We start from the raw sequence: 11,717 nt of genomic DNA, 5'->3' as shown, positions 1-11,717 counted from the left end.
ATTTCTTTCTAGAGTATCAATTTTCCTTGACAGAAGACAATGCAAAATATCAACTATGTGTGAAAATACACATATGTACTCCGGTAGAAATTTTACATTTTTAAGCACAGCAACTTACGGATTTTAGTGCTAGGTGGGTAGTATGCGGAAAACAGATATTTTAAAGTCAAGGACTGCGGTGCGCCTGAGTGGCTCAGTTGGTTGAGCGTCCGGCTTCGGCTCAGGTCATGATCTCACGGTTCATGGGTTCAAGCCCTGAGTCGGGCTCTGTGCTGACAGCTCAGAGCCTGGAGCCTGTTTCGGATTCTGTGTCTCCCTCTCTATCCCTCTCTTGCTTGCACTCTCTCTCTCTCTCTCTCTCTCTCTCTCTCTCAAAAAAAAAATCATTAAAAAAAGTCAAAGACTTCATTTGATCAGGTAATAAGCAAATAACTAGGACAAGAATTCTTACATCCTCAGGGATTATGGTCCCAGCTATATAGCAGTTATACTAACAGCTGCCTTGAAAGACTATAGTGACAATGTATTAAAAAGCCGAGAACTATACCTGTCACATAGTAGGTGCTTAAAAATAGTAGATACTGTGACTCCTTTAACTTCCCTTTGAAAATAAGATTCTATATATGTACAAAAATGAAAATAAAATAAAAAAAAAACCACAGCCATAACTTGATCTAATTGCTTACTGTTGGCAACACACTTCCTTCACTACTGAAAACGCTTTTAAAATAAAAACTTCTTGTTCTTCCATTTATTTTAATTAATATGTCTGAGGTCAGACAGGTTGCTGCGAAAGGGGTCTTTTTTCTCTGAGGTGGGGAAACAAAAAGGTAGAGGTTTTAAGAGTTGTTTAATAATAAGGGTAAAATATGAGTGCTCTCCTTCTTAAAACTCATTTAATTTTCTTTTAATGTGCCTGAAACTTTGCCAAGATTTAAATTGAACTCCTGAATTTGATTTTGTTTAAAAGATTTCATATTTGTCATCACAGCTTCATTTTTTAAAAGTTTAGGGCCCATTCATCAAGATAATGATTTGGGCACTCTATGTGCTTGGAGGATTTTAAGACCAATTCATTAGAAATACCTGAAATTTCTCAGGGCATTCATATCATGAATATCACCAGGAAGAGTTGCTTGGCCATCCTATAAAGAGTGTGGATCCAAGTTAAAAGACGCCTTAGAATCCATTCATTTTGTTTCAATTTAAGGCCACTTGTCTTGTTGGAAAGAACACCAGCTCTGACACAAAAGCTCAGGATGGATGGTCAAGTCCGTTTGACTTCTCACTCCCAGAAGTTAAATTACCCATGAAATAAGTAAAAAGGTCTACCCTTTCCTAAAGGGTTGTCATTGTCAAATGGCACAAAGAATTTCATGGATTCCAAAATGCAGTAAAAGTGAAAGCCATTCAGTACACAACTATTTGTTGAATATCTACTATGGGGAGACCCTGGGGGAAATGCACAACTTACGGCCTCATCCAGTCTGCAATCTGGTACAGTAGGTAACAATCAATGACAACCTATGCTACATGTCAGAAAATGATGTATCCTGAAGAATTTAGTCACCTGACATTTTTCTGATATTATAATGTCGCTCTCCAATGTAAAATTTGATGGTTTTTACATATTGCTGGTATAATTTTACAAGGTGACTTGAATTAGGAAAGCAAGAATACACACCAAATAAACACTGAAAAAAACCAGTGAACCTAATAAATAATAAAAACAAAATATTAGCAGCTAGTAGAGACTATAGGGATTTTCTTCTTTTTTCTCCACACTTCCTTTTTAACAGTGTAAGAATAACCCTCTCCTCCTTGCCTACACTTCTGTAGGCTTGTGTCCTAGGAGACAGATAAAGAACCCACCGAATGCAGAGAAGATATATAGAGTTCCTGGGTGGAAAGAACCAGAGCCAACTTAATGGCATTTATGCTGGAGTTTGAAGGAAGGGCTAGATTTGCATATGAATAGATGTTGGCAGATATAGCCTATTTCTACAGGGATTGACAATGGAGCTATCTCTGTAAGATCTCAAATCAGCTTTGTAAAAACTTGCCAAGGAAATCTACCCAAGGACTTGGATTCCAAACTTAGAAGAGAAGGTCTTTTTTGCTGCATGCCTTTCTTTTTGCCCTTTAATATTTTAATTAATTTAAGACTTCAGAGATGGTCCCCTTACCCCTCCTCAGCTGTTTCAGACCTCTGTTTAATCTGATATAGAGCAGCAATACACAACTTGAGGGGAGACACAAATACGGTTTTCTTTTTAAGAAGAAAAGATATTGAAAATACTTTGCAGAACAGTGGTAGAAATGTTTCTCTTCATTTTTTTTTTTTTGAATGTTTATTTATTTTTGAGAGACAGAGCACGAGCAGAAGAGGGGGCAGAGAGAGAGAGATAGACCCAGAATCCGAAGCTGGCTCCAGGTTCTGAGCTGTCAGCACAGAGCCTGACATGGGGCTCGAACTCACTAACCATGAAATCATGACCTGAGTCGAAGCCAGACGCTTAATCCACTGAGCCACCTAGGCACCCTGAAAATGCTTCTCTTTAGAAAGTAAATTTACCGGAGCACCTGGGTGATTCAGTGGGTTGAGCGTCTGACTCTTGGTTTCAGCTCAAATCATGACCTCCAGGTTCATGGGCTCAAGCACTGTGTTGGGCTCAGCGCTGTCAGTCTGCTTGGGAATCTCTCTCACCTTCTCTCTCTGCCCCTCCCCCACTTGTGCGCATGTGCTCTCTCTCTCAAAATAAATAACTATTTTTTTAAAAAAGAAAATAAATTTACTTACCAATATTTGTGTAATACATATTCATTACAGAACATTGGGAAACCACAAAACCTTAAAAAAATCACCTATTATTCTACTAACTATATTGAAATACATTTTTATCTTTACCCCAACTCTATATAATATATAATATTATTCACTTTATTTGATAGATGAGAAAATAGATGCAGAATGGTTAAGCTAAGGCTTCTAAGACGACATTGGAGTTGAAACTGGTTGGGGGGGGAGGTGGCCGGGGAAGCTGGCTGGAAACATGCAAGTGTCCCCATCCTCTACAAAGCATCACCATGCACGGTAAGTGCACAAGAAGGGTTTGACAAACGGAGACCAAACTGTTTTCATGGTTGTGGCTCCAGAGAGCAGAAAAGCAAGAACTTTTTAGTCAACCAGAATTGGGTTTCAATCACAATTTTCCTAGTTTTGGACATTTCATTTTTCCCTAAAATCAAGCTTCAACTTCTTCAACTGTATGCGGAATAATGCCAGACTAAAAAATAGAGCTGTGAGGAGTCCACGTAAGGTCTGTAAGTCCACAGCAACAACATCCACACATGGAACTCAGCAAATGGGGGATTTGATTATTGACATGCCCACCACCTGAGGCTGACTCGATTCTTTCTCTCACTGACCTGTGATGCTAAACCTGCAGGGTATGCTGTCTACCAAATTTATCCAAAATGGCACATATGTGATGAGCAAGTAAAATACAAAATCATTGTAATGCAAGAAGCCACCTGAGATTATCTGAGCACATGTCAGATTCTCTTACAGGCAATGATGAACATTTGAATAGGATTTTAGAGTTTACAAAGAATCAGTAAGAATGGTAATTGAGGACAGCCTAGTTAGGATTCAGGCCCCACCCACAAAGGATACTTCAGACCTCGGATAACTTCACTCAAGGTCATACTATAGCTCTGGTCAAAGTCTGAGGGCAATGCATCAACATTCACTACATTATTCTACAAGTGAAAGTAAATTAAAACAATTACCAGCTAGAATATTGCCAAACAGCTTTTGCGGGCAGTGAGTAGCAAAGAAAATAAAAGTAAAATGAGATTTAGGTAGAAAGCAAACATAAAGTGACATAGGCACGATGAATATCAGGCATCTATCATGCATCTATATGCATTTTCCCATTTGCAAAACATCCTTTATGGTGACAGTTTCATTCTTAAATAGCACATTGCAAATGGCTCTTCGCTTCTTTCTCCAGGGGACACGCTTTGTTTCCCTAATCACTTGATACAGTGGTTTGCAAACTTGATGTCTCTCACAATCCCAGGGAGTTTGCTAAAGCACAGATTGTCCGGCCCACCCCAGAATTTCTCAATCAGCAGCTCTGGGGCAGGACCCAAGAATTTGCATTTTTAACAGGTTCCCAAGGCGTAATCATGCCGCAGCTCCTAGGAACACACTTTGAGAACTAGTACGGTCCTCCTTGAGGCTCAAGGCCACTCCCCCCGCAAAGAATCTTGGGATCACTCTCGGCTCCATTAAAGCCTTGTGCCCTGTACCAATTAGATTCATTACATCACAGAAAGTAGCAAAACAGAGTCCGGGAAAGAGCATAACATGGGGAATAAAATGTGTTTGCGCTCACCCAGTAAGCAGCTGTGTCACCGTGGGCAAGGTCCTTCCTTCCCTGACGTGTCGCTTGGCACATATTCCCCGGTCTCTTCCCTGCGATCCAGTCTCTGCCTAGCTCGGGCCAGCAGAACAAACAGCCCGTCTCGTGGCGGGAAGCAGTGGCTCACGGAGGAGGGGAACCAGACCTTCAAGCCCGCCCCAGCTCCCGCTTGTCTGCAGGCCTCTGGGGTTGGCCAAGCAGCCTCTTCTAGTTCCAGCAGCTCCCAGGAGCTGAGGGTGTGCCCTGCCCTGCCCCGTCGGAGCGACACCCAGAGTTGGCCCGGTGACCGCGATAAACGCTCCCTTCCTGCGACGCCGGCGTCCCACCGAGGAGGCAGAGCCCGTTTGGGCGCCCCCTGCTGGAGGGAGGCCACCGAAGCTTCAACGTGCCGTCCTGGGCGGGGGTTGGGGGTGAAGTGCCCTGAGCTGCTGCCGGGTGGTTTCGGCATAAAAGTTGGGGTGTCCGCTGTGGGACATCGAATTCTTCACCCCTGCTCCGCGGAGAACCTCCTTCTGGCTTCTGAGTTCCCTCCAGATTGTGGGTTGCCCGCAGGGGTGAGGCTTAGGACAACATTGTGCTCAGCCGCTCCTACAGGCCTGCTGGTGTTTTGTTTTTCTCTTTGCCGGAGGTGGAGTCCCTCCGCTAGTTTTTAGGTTTGTGTTTTTGTGTTTGTTTTTGTGTTTGTTTGTTTGTTTGTTTGTTTGTTTCAGAAGAAGGTGTTCCACATGTAACTGTAGATTCCACGTGTTCCTGGCAGGAGGTGAGTTCAGGATCTTCATATGTCACCTTGATGAGTCAATCCCGCCATATATGACAGGGGAGGAAAGGAAACGGATGGCTATTTAGCGCCTGCTTTGTTCTAAGATTTCCATATGCATTAATTCTTTACATAATCAAAACAACTATTTTGAAATATATTATCAATCATTTCTACAAAAAGGGAAGCGGAAACTCAGAATTAGGGTAAGTTGCCCCATGAGAAATAAACCCCCTGACCCAATCAAAGGAGGGACGGAGACCCGGAGCACAGTGAAGCGAGGCTTTAATCAAGGTTCTTGCAAGAGCAGGTGTCTGGTGGACAGGCACACTGGGGGTAGTTACAGCAGGCAGTTTATCGCCTAGTGTGAAGTACCTCCCCTGATTCCTCATTGGTTGCGTACTCGAGCCCTACCCGGAAGTCGCCTATGCCCATATAAGGCCGAGAAGCCGTTCCTTGAGGCGTCACAGAGACTTCAGGTCTTTAGCGCATGCTCACTGCAAAGCCCGGGAAAAATAAGCCTGTGAAATGGAGAGGGGAAGAAGGAGCGGTAAGTGAAGTGTCTTGAGTGTTGCGGACTCCATTCTGTGGGGGTGGGGGCAGGGAAATTGTACATATTTCCAATAGGTTGTAAACTGGCCCGCACAGCTTTTATGTGATAGTTCTGAAAATGAATCATCTCACTTCTCACAGCCCGTGGCTCTTCCGCCCCCAAGGAACCTGCTAGACTCAAACCTAGACTTCTCCATGTTCTCAAATGTTAACTCTTTTCCCATTCTTCTCCAGCGAATTACACTCAGTAGAGCTGGGGGATGGTACAGGTCACTGCCGCCTCTGAATTTCCTGGTCCTTGTTATTTCAGATGGTTAGTCTCATCTTGCAAAGGTGAGGGTAAGTTTCCTGAAGACTTACGGTATCAAAGCAAGTGTTAAGAATGAATTTCCTGTATTACGTCCTACTCAAGTCCAGGCATCAGAGAAAATACACCTAACGTAATGGAATCCTCACTTCCACCTAGAGACCTTTCTGGTTGACCCTAATGGAAGTGTTTTTTCCGGTTTCATTCTCTCCCTCGCTCTCACCGAGTTTTCTTCTCCAGATTGCACTTACCACTATCATAAGTTATGGTGTTTATTGCTGGTCTGTTTTATGTCCCTCTGGCTTGAATGGAAGCTTAATGAGAGCAAAGATCTTATCTGAATTGTTTCATCTTTATCTCTACCAGGTAGCAAATACTGGAACCTAGTAATAGACCAATCGATATTTTAAGTAAATAAAAAGATAATATTATCCTTTCTATATGACTGCTTCCGCTAATAGAGTGAAGTCATTATCTTAAAGTGCTATCAGTTCAGGTTTGTTTTGTCATTTGGCCCCAAATGGCCAAGGGAACAGCAGCCTACAGAGCTTCTCCGAGCCTGTAAACCAAAGCTCCCTACCCCAAAATGCTGTCTTTGATGATGCTCTACATCTTGTATACTTTTACCACGAGCACCAAAATTCTGACTATCCCCGTTATGCAAACCTACATGTGAACTCTTTCTACACACGATTAATTAATTGCTCATAATGTGAGGAAATCTGGGTAAAATCACAGGCACTAATATCAGACTCCCATGAAAGGTTTTTAGGCAGTTTCTGAATTTGTTATCATTGCTTAACCACCGTTCTTCCTCCAATAGGGGTATAAATAAAAGGGTGTCACATCAGAAAACTTAACACCACACCCACTTACTCTCCTTACTTGCTTTGAGGAGCGTAGCAAAGAGTTTATACTGTTGAATTCGAGGGTCGTGGGATCAAGCCCTGTGTCAGCCTCCAGGCTCAGCTTGCGATTCTGTCTCTCCCTCTGCCCTTCTGCCCCACGTGCACCCGCTCACTCTCTCTCTAAAATAAAATTAAAAAAAAAAAAAGAAGTCACAACAATATGACAAGAGTAACGATGATGGTAAAGAATTGATACTTTCAATGAGGTAAAACAGTTTTCAAATCCAGGATTTAAATTTAGGTCTTAATCTCATGCACTCCACCAAGATAGATGCTTCCTTCATTTTATTGCTCACGGTCCTTTGGCGAGTGCAGCTGTTCTTTGTAAACACATTCTACTTCATCAAGTATGTTGAGCTGTTAAGTTTGTAACCTGATAGAGCTCCCTAAAGGCTTTTCATTCTTCCTGGCTTTCTTTAATTATAATGATTCTTGTGGAACAACATGGGTTAACGTGTTCCTCCTGGGTTGCAATTAACTTAATCTGAAGGATACTTCAGCTTTAGTGGGCTTTTGATCTGAGAATGTCATTTTGTTCAGGCTATCTAGATACTTATTGATCTGACAGGCAGCTGGCAACATTTCTAATGGAGATCATTCTTTTTTTATTAATTTTAACTGCATTATGGTTTTTGATAAAGTGGGCAACAGTGGATGGTAATCTATTATGGATCTGAGGGAAAAAAAATGCCTCCATGAGGACAAAGTGCTAGTTGGAGAAACTGGACTTTATTTTTTTTTTTTAAGTTTTATTTATTTATTTTGAGAGAGAGAAAAAACACAAATGGAGGAAGAGCAGAGAGAAAGGAGCAGAGAGAGAGAATCTCAAGCAGGCTCCACACTGTCGGCACAGAGCCCGACACAGGACTTGAACTCATGAACGGGGAGATCGTGACCTGAGCTGAACTCAGACGCTTAACTGACTGAGCCACGCAGTCACCCAGAGAAACTGTGTTTTATTTAAAACACAAACAAAAAAAAAAAAACCCATGTTTTTAGAATAAATCCCCTCGACATAGTAATAATTTTTGACACTCTTTGTTCTTTCCTTTTAATATGAAAATGAGCATACTACAGGAAGTAAGCACTATGAATTCACGCACCCAACATTTTTCTTTCAATGGGGAAGTGAGACTTCCCAACAGAGTCAGCAAATATTTATTAGCCATATATGATATGCCAAGTACTGTGATCAATGTAGGGCAGAGTTTCTCATCCTCAGCATTATTGGAATTTTGAGCGAGAATTTCTCTGTTATGCATGGCTGTCCTAGGCATTGTGGGGTATTTAACATTATCCATATGCTCCAGCCACTAGATGCCCCCTTACCCTCCCCCTCTGATTATGGTGGCCCAAAATGTCTGATGACGTTACCACATGTCCCCTGGGGGCAAACTTGCCTGCAGTGGGGGACCACTGACTTGATGTGCACAGGGATTAATCAGACAACTCCTGTCCTAAAATGTATGTATCCATTGATCGAGAAATGCGTATAGTTACATGTAATACATGTACTTGGAAGAATTAGAAAAAATCATATGCACAATTTGCCATGCACATATTTGTAGGTGGATAGTTTGTATCCGTATATCTAAGGCATTGTCTGCAGCATTATCTATGCTAGCAAAAAGAAAAAAAATAATCTTAACTTCTCAAACAAAGGAAGAAAACAATGTATATATCAAGCATTTGCTGTGTGTTGGCAACACACTGGGTTTTGTCACATATGGTAGCACATCACTGTCCATAAATGCCCTGTGATTTATGCGTTATTTTCTCCATCCTGTAAATCAGCAAACCATGGCTTAGCATTGTTAACTGTGTGTCCGGGTAAACCCAGCACACTGCTGTCCGCCTGAATTCTCATTCAGATCTTTCTGATTTCAGCCATTCTGCTCTTATACCCAAGAAAAGTGTTTAAGAAACGATGCTAATGCGATAGGTTAAAATATTTATTGTTTGAAAAAACTCTGAGAAAATGAATTTAAGAAAACAAGCAATGAGAAGGTATTCTGCTACCGGTCACAATCAGATGGACTGATGCCTCCGTGTAGATAAAGCATAAATGGAACAGAAGGCTTCATGGCTCATGCAAACAGCGTTTGTCGCCTTGGGTTGGTAGGGATAGGAGGTGGTTTTGTCATGAGGCATCGTTGAATATGCTGCTATGAACGACGGATACAAAATACATCAGACTAAGCATTTTTATGGTGTCTAGGCATACACTTCAAAGTCAGAGATTTCTTCTACGTTGAAAGAAACTAACATGCTGAATTTTAATTTGCTCTTTTCTCTGGAAATGTAAAGTGCTTTGCTGACCTCTGCGAATGGAAAGCATCTCTCTGATGGCAGAGGAGTGAAGGCGAGATAGCCAAGTCACTGCTGCCGCGGGACACCTGCACTGACCCACTCAGGTGCCTGAGAGGTGGAGACAGCAGGCTGGCGAGTCTGACGGAAGAGACGCTCTGGAAAACTGTCAGCTGGAGGCAAGTGCACACGTGGGTGTGATCTACACAGGACTTAGTTTCAGTGAGCGTGCAATTGTTTTTTATTAAAATGCCAGGCATTTTTTTTCTTTCTTTCTTCTTTTTTTTTTTTTTTTTTAGTTTATGTATTTATTTTGATAATGAGAGTGAGGAGCAGGAGAGGGGCAGAAAGAGAGGGAGAGAGAGGAATATCCCAAGCAGGTACCATGCCACCAGTCAGCACAGAGCCCAGTGCAAGCAGGGCTTGATCCCAGGATCTGTGAGAGCGTGACTTGAGCCGAAACCAAGAATCAGACACTTAACCGACTGAGCCACCCAGGCACCCTGACATTTTTTTTTAATTTCTTAAGAAAATATTTACTTTTTTTCTTACTACAGGATTGTTTCAAAGAAACATAGATTCAGAACTACAGGCATTATTATACAGTAATCCAATTCAATCTTTACCAGAGAAAAAGAAATGGGTACCGAGAAGGAGAAATACTGTGCCCAAATTCACCGAGCAAGCCTGTAAGAAGACAGCATGTTCAAATCAATATGGAAACTATTCCTGTGGGAAACATCTCCTTGGTGTATCGTCTGTACATTTGAATTTGCGCTTTTCACCTCTCTGTTCCATTTATTCCACTGCAAATGTTTATCGTCCACTACATGTCGTGTTCTTCATACATTTCAAGGGAAATAAAATATAGAGAGAGCTCTAAAACTCAGCACGCCCAGTGATGCAGGGTTAATAGCTATAATCAAGTGAAGAAGCCGCTCCAGGAAGACTGGAGGGTTGGTAACAGGGAAGACTTCCTGGAGGAGGTAGCACTTCATCTAAGGATTTGATTATAAGACGAATGAACCAGCCACACTGCAGATAGTGGATATTCAAAGCAGAAGGATCAGCATGGAAGGATATAATGTCAGGCCAGCCTCAGAGTCGCAAAATACTCAATATTCAAGATCAGACACTGTATCAGGTAGGAAAGGGAATGAGCAGAGACAGGCTGTCGGAGATCTGACCCAGCTGGATGCCATTTGAGGATGAGCATTATGCAACAGACCCTGTGCTAAATACCTTCCACAATTTTTTAACCCCCACAATAACCTGCAGGAGAGATCTGTCCCCATTTTAAAGGGGAGGAGACTGAAGCCCAGAGAAGTGACTTTGCTCCGGGTTCTGAAGTGCTGAAACTTGAATGATGTTAAATCCACACAGTCCATTATGATTCCTAAATGGCTTCTGGTATCTCCTTCTGAGGAGAGCTGTCTTTTCTCCTTCTCGGTCCCATGTGGCCATTTAGCTGTATCAGTTTTGTTAATCTGGGTCATTTGCTTCCCAGGCATAAGAGCTCTTGGGCAGAGAGACCTCTCCAAAGGTGAAAGCAGCAGCATGAAGACCATCAGCTTGAAAGAAGAGAGCGGAGAAGGTTTGGGGGTCCACTTGGGTTTAAGATCTTCAGCATTAGAAGACTGCTGTGGGGCCAGCAAATGTTGGATAATTCCTAGGGTGTGCCTGTCGTAAGCCCCTCCTGTTAGTCTGGCTCTAATGGCTCTGTATATCCAGGATATCCATTTTGCCTTTGGTCATCCCATCTCATAAATTATTATTTTCTGGTAATTTTTTTCATGTTTACTTATTTTGAGAGAGAGAGAGAGAGCATGCACATGCACGCACAAGCCTGGGAGGGGCAGTAAGGGAAGGAGAGAGAATCCCAAGCAGGCTCCATGCTCTCAGCACACAGCCTGACTTGGGGCTCTATCTTAGAAACGATGTCTTGACCTGAGCAGAAATCAAGAGGTGGACGCTTAACCACCTGAACCACCGAGGCGCCCCTATCTTATAAATTCTGAGACAAAAGTCTGACTTCGAGGAGACTCGTTAAATTCTGTGTTTTCCCTGTGGTCTATGAGGTGAGCCGCAGGGCCCTGGCTTGCCTCGTAGGACCTCCACAATCTGGCTCCTGCCTGCTTTTGCTTCTTATCTCCTGTCTCTGACCCCCTCTGTTTTATGGTTCAGTTATATAAAATTACCTATAGCTTCTCTCGTATGTAATACTCTCTCAAATCTCCACTCTTCTGACTGGGACGTCCTCTTTTTTGTTTGTTGACTTAGAAGATATTCACCCACCCTTCTGGGAAGCCTTCCTTGCACATCCCCTTTGCAATGATGAAGTGAGTCTTTTTGCTGCTTTCTAGCTTGCAGGCCTCTCCATGGGCACAAGTTGCAACCATTTGGCTGGCGGTTTCCTTTCCCCCATGTAAACATATTTTGATTTATTTCTTTTCACG

General features: G+C 42.6%; 1 long non-coding RNA gene across 1 annotated transcript; it reads left to right on the top strand.

Moving 5' to 3' along the window:
* The first annotated feature begins 9,083 nt into the window (after positions 1-9,083).
* LOC123579776 lies at positions 9,084-11,099 on the top strand. The gene is made up of 3 exons (XR_006702944.1): positions 9,084-9,429; positions 10,914-10,918; positions 11,073-11,099. It is a non-coding gene; the product is annotated as an uncharacterized LOC123579776 (long non-coding RNA).
* The last annotated feature ends 618 nt before the right edge of the window (positions 11,100-11,717 follow it).

This window comes from Leopardus geoffroyi, chromosome A3 (genome assembly GCF_018350155.1).
Source record: "Leopardus geoffroyi isolate Oge1 chromosome A3, O.geoffroyi_Oge1_pat1.0, whole genome shotgun sequence".
NCBI classification, from domain to species: Eukaryota; Metazoa; Chordata; class Mammalia; order Carnivora; family Felidae; genus Leopardus; species Leopardus geoffroyi.
The sequence above is the reverse complement of the archived record's forward strand: the minus strand, read 5'-3'. Positions and strand labels throughout refer to the sequence as shown.